The sequence below is a fragment of the Haemorhous mexicanus genome, chromosome 11 (assembly GCF_027477595.1).
Source record: "Haemorhous mexicanus isolate bHaeMex1 chromosome 11, bHaeMex1.pri, whole genome shotgun sequence".
NCBI classification, from domain to species: Eukaryota; Metazoa; Chordata; class Aves; order Passeriformes; family Fringillidae; genus Haemorhous; species Haemorhous mexicanus.
This window is the reverse complement of record NC_082351.1, coordinates 12,775,839-12,785,034: the sequence shown is the minus strand read 5'-3', so window position 1 is coordinate 12,785,034 and position 9,196 is coordinate 12,775,839. Positions and strand designations below refer to the sequence as shown.

Below are 9,196 nucleotides of genomic sequence, written 5' to 3'. Positions count from 1 at the left end.
TGCTCCCTCTTCAAATGGCTGTTGCAAATTTGTCATCTGCTCATTTGTGATTCATTAAATGTGTTGCAACTGGGTTACAATCTTCATAAATTTCACAGAATAAATCCAAAACCAAGGATAACCCTTTTTGTTTTCACTTAAACAAGCAGTCGTGGGTGTTGACATATGTCTCCTGCACCAAAAGAAGTCTTGCTCCTGAACTCACTTTCAGTGTTTCTGATTCTTGAGGGTTTCCTAGGTTTCAAGAATAAGCCTCTCAAGAGCAACATTAACAGCATACAGAAAACAGGGATTTGTAAAATGATATTAACTTCTATAATTTATAAGCTTGATTTCAGATTCCTTTCTTTTGACCATTTTGTTTTCAGAAGCATTCATAAGAGCCCTGGGGTTTAATTTCCTTTTAACTGACAAATTTTGGAATCAGACAAGATACATTTCTCTGATTACTGCTGGACAAAGCTTGTAGGTAGAGATAGTGTTTTTTATTAGATGGAGCAGCATGGCTGGAGAGCTCAGGCAAACTTTGAGGCACACCAGCCCTCCAAGTCTGAACCAGAAGCTGTCAGTGCTGAGCATATGCTGAATAAGCAGCTGCTTGGGGTTAGATATGTGTGAATTAGACCATCTCAGAGAGGGGCAGGTGCTGAGAGTAGGTATCTCTAGGTCATAGCAGTGACTGGGAAGTGCTGCCAGATTATTTGTAAGCATGGTCTGGTACACAGGTGAAGGGTGGCAGAACTGTACAAGGAAGAGCCTTGTTGTGCCTTGAGTATGGGAAAGATGTGTTTCTCTTCAGTGATCTAGTTACAACACGAACAGGAGAGTTCCTATTTCATGCTTAGGAGTGTGTGTCCTTCTGAGATTGCTCAAATGCACTTCAAATTTTCTTCCCTATTAATCTTTGTGAGCTTTTGCAGGAACCTGGGAAAAAAGGCTTCTACATCTACAGCTCTTTTTGCTCTGACACAGGCAGAGTAATCTTCAACATGGAAGCTCAAACTCTGTCCCTGGGGTTTCAAGCCCATGGAGAAGGTCATATATGACTGATAATGCAGAGCCAGTGAGATCTGCTGTTCTGGGTTTGTCAATTATTAGCCTGGTCTGACAAAGGTTCTGCCATGAGCATTGTGGTAACTTCTTAAAGTTGATTGGGAGCTATTAAAGAGTGATAAAAATCAGATATGTCTGACCATGGTGATCAAAGGAGGAATTCAGTGATAGTACAATAGGTGCTTGGAATTCTCTGGGCATTGCCATCAGCATTGTTTAATGACCCAATGCTATGGCTCTGTAAATAGCAGCTTTGGCAGGTATAGAGAAAAGAAGTCCTTAGGACACAGGGGGTTCAGAGCAATGACATAATTCATTGCAAACTGCCCACTGTCCTTGGTCACTGGTGGTTGCCATATTGTGACTGTCAGCCAGAAGGCTGACCCCACTTCCAGAATCCTCTTTTATTCAGAAACCTGCAGATTTCCTCTCTCAGGTTTCACACACATTGCTTGTGGTCTAAAGGCAACAGTTCCACCAGCTGAGGTGTCAAAGGTTTCTTTCTGTCTGAGGTTATACATACACATATTAAAAGCTGGTGTCAGGTGAATTTTGCCTAATAGGATTCTGAGATTTCCTCCTCCTTTAAGAACAAGGGTAATTTAATGCTCCTGCCCTAATATAGGAATATACTGATTTGAGAGCACAAATCCTCTACTCTGCCACACTGAAAGACTTGAGCAGCCTGTGCTAAGAAGTTGGGAGCTCAGCACATGGAAAATGTTGAGCCAGAAGCTCAGTGAGTGGAGCCACAGTGTCCCATGGAATCCCAAAAGGATTTTTACCCTCATTATCTTTCACTCAAACTCATGGGCACCCTCACACTCCTCGGAGTTCACAGTGGTGGCTGGGACGATGTTGGCTTCCTGCATCTCAGGCCTTGGATGCCTTGAGTTCCCCAAATTCTCTGAACCTGCCATGCCTTGGGGCTGTGTGAATCTCCTTGTTCTTGCTGACCAACAACCAGCAATTTCCCAGGCATCAAGTACATGTGTTTGTGGCATTGAGTCATTTCTTTGGGGCTATTGTTTAAGGCTTCAAACTATGGAAGGAAACTGGGAGCCTGTTTAGATGTCACTAAAGGTCACTGGCTATTTTTACAGATTACATTAAAAGAAACCAAAACTGCACAAAAAGAATATTGAGATTGTGAAATCAGGACTTTGAAAAATATTTTTGCTGCCTATCACAAATCACTACAGAGCATATGCAACCTGAATTTTCAGGGGCTGATAGCTTGGACAAAGGTGCATTACTCTTCCTGTAAAAAATTATTCCCTGGCACCATTGTGACCTTCCTGCCAAAATTTAAAGCAGAGCTCCCAATGATAGCACTGAGACTATTCAACCAAAAGCTTGCACGTGATACCAGTTGTTTGTTGTTTCTCTCTTTTTTAACCTGGGGTAAAAAGCTTTCCTGTAGTAGATGAACTACATTAGCTGAAATTTTCACCCTGAATTCCAGCAGGGCAAACAACCAGCATCAAAAGCTTTAATTCAAAAGATTAAAGTCTGGCAAAATTTTAAGCAACCTGAGTCTTATAATAGTGAGTTTTGTACAATGTGGTCAGCATATCAAAGGGAAATACTTTTTTCTGTCTGTTTTGATTTTGATGTCATTCCATCAAACATTTAACTGGTAGACACAGCATTAGCTCCAAACTCATTTTGAAGCAATGCCCATTAGTCAGACATAAACAATTGGGCTGGGGGCAGATTAGGTGAGTGCCAAATGGTGGGAGAGATTTTACAAAAGGGGCTTTGCAAACCATGTCCCTCCATGAACAGAATTGTTGCAGAGCAGAAAATAGACCTTGTAGTGGTCTCTGGTGGAAGGAACAGGGCTTGTGTAGTACAAGGGAGTTTACCTACATAGCAGCCTTGAGCCAGGTATGCAAGTGCTTGGGAAAAGGAGGTCAGGTTGGGACTGATGCAGGTGGTGGACTTTGACAGTGTGGTGCAGCTGAGTGGTGGCTTGATCCAAAATCCTGCCAGCCTGCTCTCCTGGGGGAGCAACAGGGCAATGTTCTGGTGGTTTAGAGGCAATTTATGAGGTTAAACTGGAGGTTAGGAAGTGAAATTGGCCCCCACGAAAACGGGTCAAAATGCTAATATCTACATATACAAAAACAGTGCAGGCAGGCAGCAAGCTTCTTGAAAAAAACAGACTTGCAGTGACCAGACCTCAGACACTATAAAATAAAAAATAACCTTTGCTAATTCTCAGCCATTGCCCCTGCAGAGTATTGCAGGCCAGAGTGGCAGGTGGGACTTACCCAAGGTCTTATCTTGAGTCAGAACACAGCTGAAGGTTCATTCCCAGGTTCATGGACTCACTGCTGGAACAGGCTGCCAGGAATTACTGGCAATATGTTTGGTTTTAATCTTTGCACTGTTCTCCAGTGAAGTTCTCCAGGCTGAAGCGCCTGGAATTTATCTCCAAAATACTTTGGAGGGGAAATGTGATCATAAAGCTAAAGTTTTGGGCTATGCATGCTTCTTTTCAGGCTCCTAACAGGTTTGAGAGGGGTAAGTGTTAGTAACCTGCCTCCTTTGTTTTTTGACAAGAAAAGTAATTTAGAAAAACAAAAAACCCAAAACCATTTTAATTCCTTATGCTGAGTTCATGTCAGCTTTAGCTTAACTCAACCCACATTGCAGGAACTTTAGGAGGCATTTTATGTTTGTTAAAATAGGTTTGAGTCTCTTACTGCTCTTATGACTACATCACTGACTGGGGCCAGCAAAATCCTGTCCTTGGTGGCAACAGTGAGAGAAAGCTGCTCAGCCCCAGTTCCAGGTTTGCTGAGCAAACAACGTGCCCAGCCTGTGCAGAAGGGCTGAGCCTCCAGTTCCTGTCCAGCTCCTGACACAAAACCCTGTGCTTCCTCTCTGTCTCTGGAGCCTTGTAAGACCCTTCCTCTTCCCAGCATATCAAATTGCAGCTGTCTCAAGCTGACTGGCAGCAAATTGCTGCTCCCGAGTCTGCCCTTGGGTTTTTTCCAAGTAGAAGGAAAAGGCTGAAAGTTCCCGGTCTCTGCAGTCGCAGCTGTCCCAGCGAGCTCATTTCTGCCCTGCTGAGAGACGCCGGCACCCTCCGGGCGGGGCCGGGGAGCACCCCGTCAGGTGGGCATGGTGCCTGCCTTCCCCAGCCTGACGGGAACAGACAGGGACAAAGGTAAGCTCGAGGCATGAAAAGGCTGCTTGTTGCAGCGTGTCATGGCCAGTGAGCATGACCAGCCTTCGGGGCTAATTACCAAAGGAGAGAGAAGTATGTTCTTGTCAGCAGACCTACAGGGTTACTATTTAATGAAGCAGATATGCAGGTAACTTGTTCAGTGAGCAAGTGACTGACTTGTGTCCCAGGGATATAGGTGTGTGTGTGACAGGACACTTCAGGTGGCTTTCAGCCCCTGTCTTCTCTCTAAGTGCATTTGGGCACAACTCTCAGCAGTGACAATCTGTATCCCGTTTCCCTCTTCTCCAGTTTTTCCCCTCTACCTTCTCTGCTCTCCTTTTACCTTTTTTCTCTACAATTGTCTTTTTTTCAACCCTAACACTTCTTGTGTATTCCATCCTAACCTTTCATAGCTCCCCACCTTATTTTTCCTCCTCTCTTTTTTTAATTACTGATGCTAAGCAGCATTGAACAGCGGTGTCATCACTATTTCATCAGGCCTGCCCAAGTTCCTGCCAGTGGTTTATGGAGCATGTGTGAGCTTGGGAACGGCCAGTATCCCCCATGTGCCTCATCAGGGTCCCCTGCTGATGTCAGCTTCTCAGCACATCTGTCAAGTGTTACTTGTCCTTTTCTTGGGACTGCCCGTGGAGGTGTGCAGGGGGTTGTGAGCTGTGCCAAACCCTGGTGTGGTGCTGGCAGGGTTACAGCCAGCCTGAGGATGTCTCCATGCTGCAGGAATCTTTGTATTGCTGTGTAGTCAAAGCCAAAAAGTTACTTGTGTGTTAATCCAGTGCCTGTGTTGGTCTCTGTAAGAGAATTAATCAAATGGTGGTTTGGTTTTTTTCCGCCCAAGTCAGTGGATATGAGCAGATTCACGGGCTCTTTCTGAGTCCTAAACTTGTGCTCTGAATTCATACAATTTAGTCCATCCAGCATCACCTCTCAGACTTGTCTTTCCTTCTAGACTGGAGTAGATATCACTAGGGAGGAGTAGCAGCACCTACAGTGCAACAGCTCTCACAGATTGTTATGGGAATTACTCATTTACTTCACTGCAAGCTATATTTGACCTGATAGCAGCTACACTTGGTAGGTGATCTTTCTAATACAACAGTAGATTAGTATATGCATATTAGATAGTTATGGATGTCTTCTACCAGTGTCCCTTGTGTATTTACCAGAAAAGATAACTGGATTGTCAAAATTTCACCCATACCTCCCATGGCATTGGGACAAACATGCTAGTCGAAAACTAATGAGACTGCAGAGATTTTGAAGCCCAACAGCCAAGGTGTGTATGGGGAGCACAGACTGCAGCAGGGAGGCTGGTGCAGATCAGAAGTGAGATGCATTAGCAGAAACTCTGGGACCCAAGCCTTCCCAACCTGTGGGCATGACCCTCAGATTCTTTTCATAAGAGAATGTGACAATTTGAAAAAACACTTCGACTTGCATGTTTCTGGATTTTATGCTGTTTTCTCTGTAGACAATGTTGGTTTCTTTTCCTGGAATATTAATCAAAAATGTATCTCAGGAAAGAGTCAGCCTTCCTTTTATTCTCCTTTTTGCTGCACAAACCACTTGATATGAGGCATTGAGATGTTTTGGGATACAGCTTGGCCTCAGTTCAAGACTGCAAAAGTGGCTGCTACCCTCAGGAGAACATGGGGCTGGGACAAGACAGTCAAAGCTGTGCGACTGCACAAGTGCTGTGAGTCCTGGCCTCTTGCTCTGGACTGCTATGGACAAGGCAGGCTGGGGGAAAGCAGTCCTTGCTGGCTCCAGAACCTGTTACTGTCCACTTGTAGTGACACCAGAAAACAAATTTCTTTACAGTTGTGCTGCTTCACACTCTCTGTTTCTACCAGCAGGTTCCAGGCCAGCTCTATGACTGTGCTGTCCCCAGGGAAGGAAGGGTCCTCCTGCCGCGCTGGCTGCTGGTGACCTGGCAGGGGACATGGAGCTGCTGGCTGTCACAGCACCAGAGGAAGCAGGGAAGGATGCAAGAGCATCACAAGCTGAGGTGGAAGGAGCAGAAAAAGCAGCTGCAATGCCAGAGGCAGAAAGCCTAGTGGGGAAGGTGGTCACTCCTGAAGGAGCAGCAGCAACCGTGGTGGGAGCGTCGGAAAACCCAGCAGCAGAGAGAGTGGCTGAAGCTTTTGCCAGGGCAGCAGAAAGAATTGCAGTAACAGAAGTAGCCAAGGTGCTGCAGTCAGCAATAGCTGAGGTAGGCACTTCTGCAGCCCCAGGTGCCTGATGGGGTGGAGGGGCTGGCAGTACATGCTCCCCTGGGCTGGGCTCACAGATTCTGATGGCATGGGAGGCTGCAGCTCCAGCTCCAGAGCTAACCCTGACCTTCCAGCCTTGCCCTCAGAATGCCTCAGGTGGATCAGACCATATTTATACTTAGCATCGAGCAATGGGATGAGATTTTTATTTTGGAAAAATTGAAAGCAATGTCAAAAAAAAAAAAAAAAATCCCTGAAATTCCTGCTGAGAGTTTGTGTTCTCTTCCCATCTGGTTTCCCTCTGTCTTTTAGATGAGCTTTTTTTCATGATAGCGGGCACTTTATCACGCCTGGTATAGTTAAGGTTACAAAGCACTCTCCATTCCAGCCCCTCTGGCCACATGCTCATCCTGTTCTAAAGCATTCATATTTGGGGATCAAAAAAGGTCCACGCGTGGTGTTTGCTCAGCCGAGAATTTTTATTTGACATTTGAGCAATTATGCCTTGTGTTGATCGTGAGTTTGCTGAGGGTGATAAACGCACTTTTCCCATCTGAAAAACCTGTCTTTTAACATTGACGATGTGGTGACAGATTTTCAGCAGGGATGGGAGTTGGATTTGCCAGGGCTCAGTGCCCACTCTGAGCACCAGATTTTCAGCTGCGTTCGGCACCCAGCAGCTTCCCGTTGGGTGTGAGGCCTTTGGACATGTTTGTTCCCATGTGTGGAGCTCGTTTGAAGAGCTGCCTGCCTGCAGCACCACTGAGCATCCACCTCCTGCTCTCAGGAAAATCTGGATCTCATCTCCCAGGGCTCTGATTTCATTTTGGTGTGCAGGGTCAGCTTCCTGCTATCACGGTTTCTTGGGCCCAAGAGCTGTCCTGAGCACATGGAATTTCTATAGGATATCTTAACTTATCCCTCAGCTTCACTCAGGAAGGGCTTCTCAATGTCTGTTTGAGTTTTGGTATCTGAGTTTTAGTGCATTTTTACATCTTGTGGAGATCAGCTGCATTTAGGTACATGCCAAAACAATTCTCTGAATCAGCCTGTGAATAGGTACCTTATTTTTAAAATCAGCAGTTTGCTTTATAGTGGCTTTTTCAGTGCTCATATATTTTTTTCTCTTGACTTTTCAGCTCAAAGGGAAGAGGAAGGACATGTGGATAAAGCCAAGGAACGCCACTCAGCAGGAAGAGGATTGGATGAAAGAGGGAGAGGTGAAATGAAATGGAGAGGTGATGTTCTGGGTCATACCTCCTAATGGCTCAAACCATCACTCCTGGAATGCAATAGGGCTGCCAATCACATCTCTTTTGGGACTCACTATACTGTTAAAAATAAATATATGGCATATTCTGCATGCAGTAATGTTGAGGGTCTGTCAAAGGTCTTTGTCTTCTGGTTTTGTGAAAGGCAGCATCTGCATCTATTCCTCAGAGATGAGAGAGAACAAAATGTGCTGTTCTTTACAGAAAACATACTACAGGCATGAAATTACATAAAAAAGAAATACTTTCATAGAATCTTAGAATATCCTGAGTTGCAAGTGACCCACTAAGATCATCAAAGTCACCTCCTGGCCCTGCACAGGACACCCCCAAGGCTTAAATTTACATTAAATATGCAGTCAAGTTTTCATGTCAGTAGGATGAGAGATGGTCCATGGGAGCACTGCTAATGTGAAATAATTTCAAATCCTAACAGAGCAGGTGCATTTACCAGTCAATCCACACTGCTCCAACTCTCTCCAGCTCTCAAGTGGGTTTCTTGCCTAGATGGGAATAGTAGGTATGTTCTTTTTTCTTTTTGCTTTCCCCCCAAATTATATTTATTCATATGAAGCATGGAATGGGAAAGGTGTGTCCATCCAGATTGATAATGGTGTGATGTGAGAGGAAATCCAGAAGAAATTCAAGAAACAGGAAAAAATGGCTGCAAAACAATGGTGGTCAGCATGAATGACATTCCCCAGATGGATCACAAAAACAGATTTCTAATTTTTGAGAAGAAAAAGCATTGTTGTAAGATTGTTTTCTCAGCCTGTGAGGTACAGGTAAGACAGGTTGTAGTGACAGTTGGATGATGGAGTAGTCACCATAAGAGATAAATGGTGATAAAAGTGTGACAGAGTGTGGGATTAGAACAAAGCCACTCTTGGTGGGTGTCTCACAGGTTGTCTCATGGAGGATGATCACAACTCAGAAGTGCCTGATGCATTCAGCAAATGTCCACTTCATGAATTCCCTCCAGATACTTCATGGTTTGCTGCTCCAGGTTTGTGTGTAGCAGACTGATGGGATGGAGTCAAATCTGTACTTGGATAGAAAATTTCTGAACCAAATGCAGAAGGTGATGGAAGTGCTTGTGTGTGACTTGTGGCCATAGCCCAGGTGGGGTAAGCAGGCAGTGTCTGCAGGTACTCCAAGTGAAACAGAAAGCAGCTCCCTGACTGCAGGTGGTCACAACTAAAGCTGTATCGTTTTGGAAAGAGTAAAGACTGCAGCCCTGGATTCCACCCCAAAATCCATGAGTGTATTGACAACTCCTGTGTAGTTGCAGCCGGATGTGATATTCTCCATACACCTTATTTCCAGCTTCCAGGGGAGTTTCTGTGGGAAGCAAGCCATTTGTTCTGGTGCACCCCAGAAGGGGCAGCACATTAGTTCCAGCATTGTACGGAGCTGTACTCCAACAGACCCCAGGTGAGGGTGTTGAGGAGGATCTGCTGCTT

At 45.1% G+C, this 9,196-nt stretch overlaps 1 long non-coding RNA gene across 2 annotated transcripts; it reads left to right on the top strand.

Moving 5' to 3' along the window:
* The first annotated feature begins 3,921 nt into the window (after positions 1-3,921).
* On the top strand, positions 3,922-7,833 carry LOC132332529 (uncharacterized). Of its 2 annotated transcripts, none has more exons than XR_009487922.1 (3): positions 3,922-4,231; positions 6,106-6,461; positions 7,602-7,833. It is a non-coding gene; the product is annotated as an uncharacterized LOC132332529 (long non-coding RNA). The 2 variants fall into 2 exon arrangements; XR_009487921.1 differs by having other exon boundaries at positions 6,103-6,461.
* Positions 7,834-9,196: the final 1,363 nt, after the last annotated feature.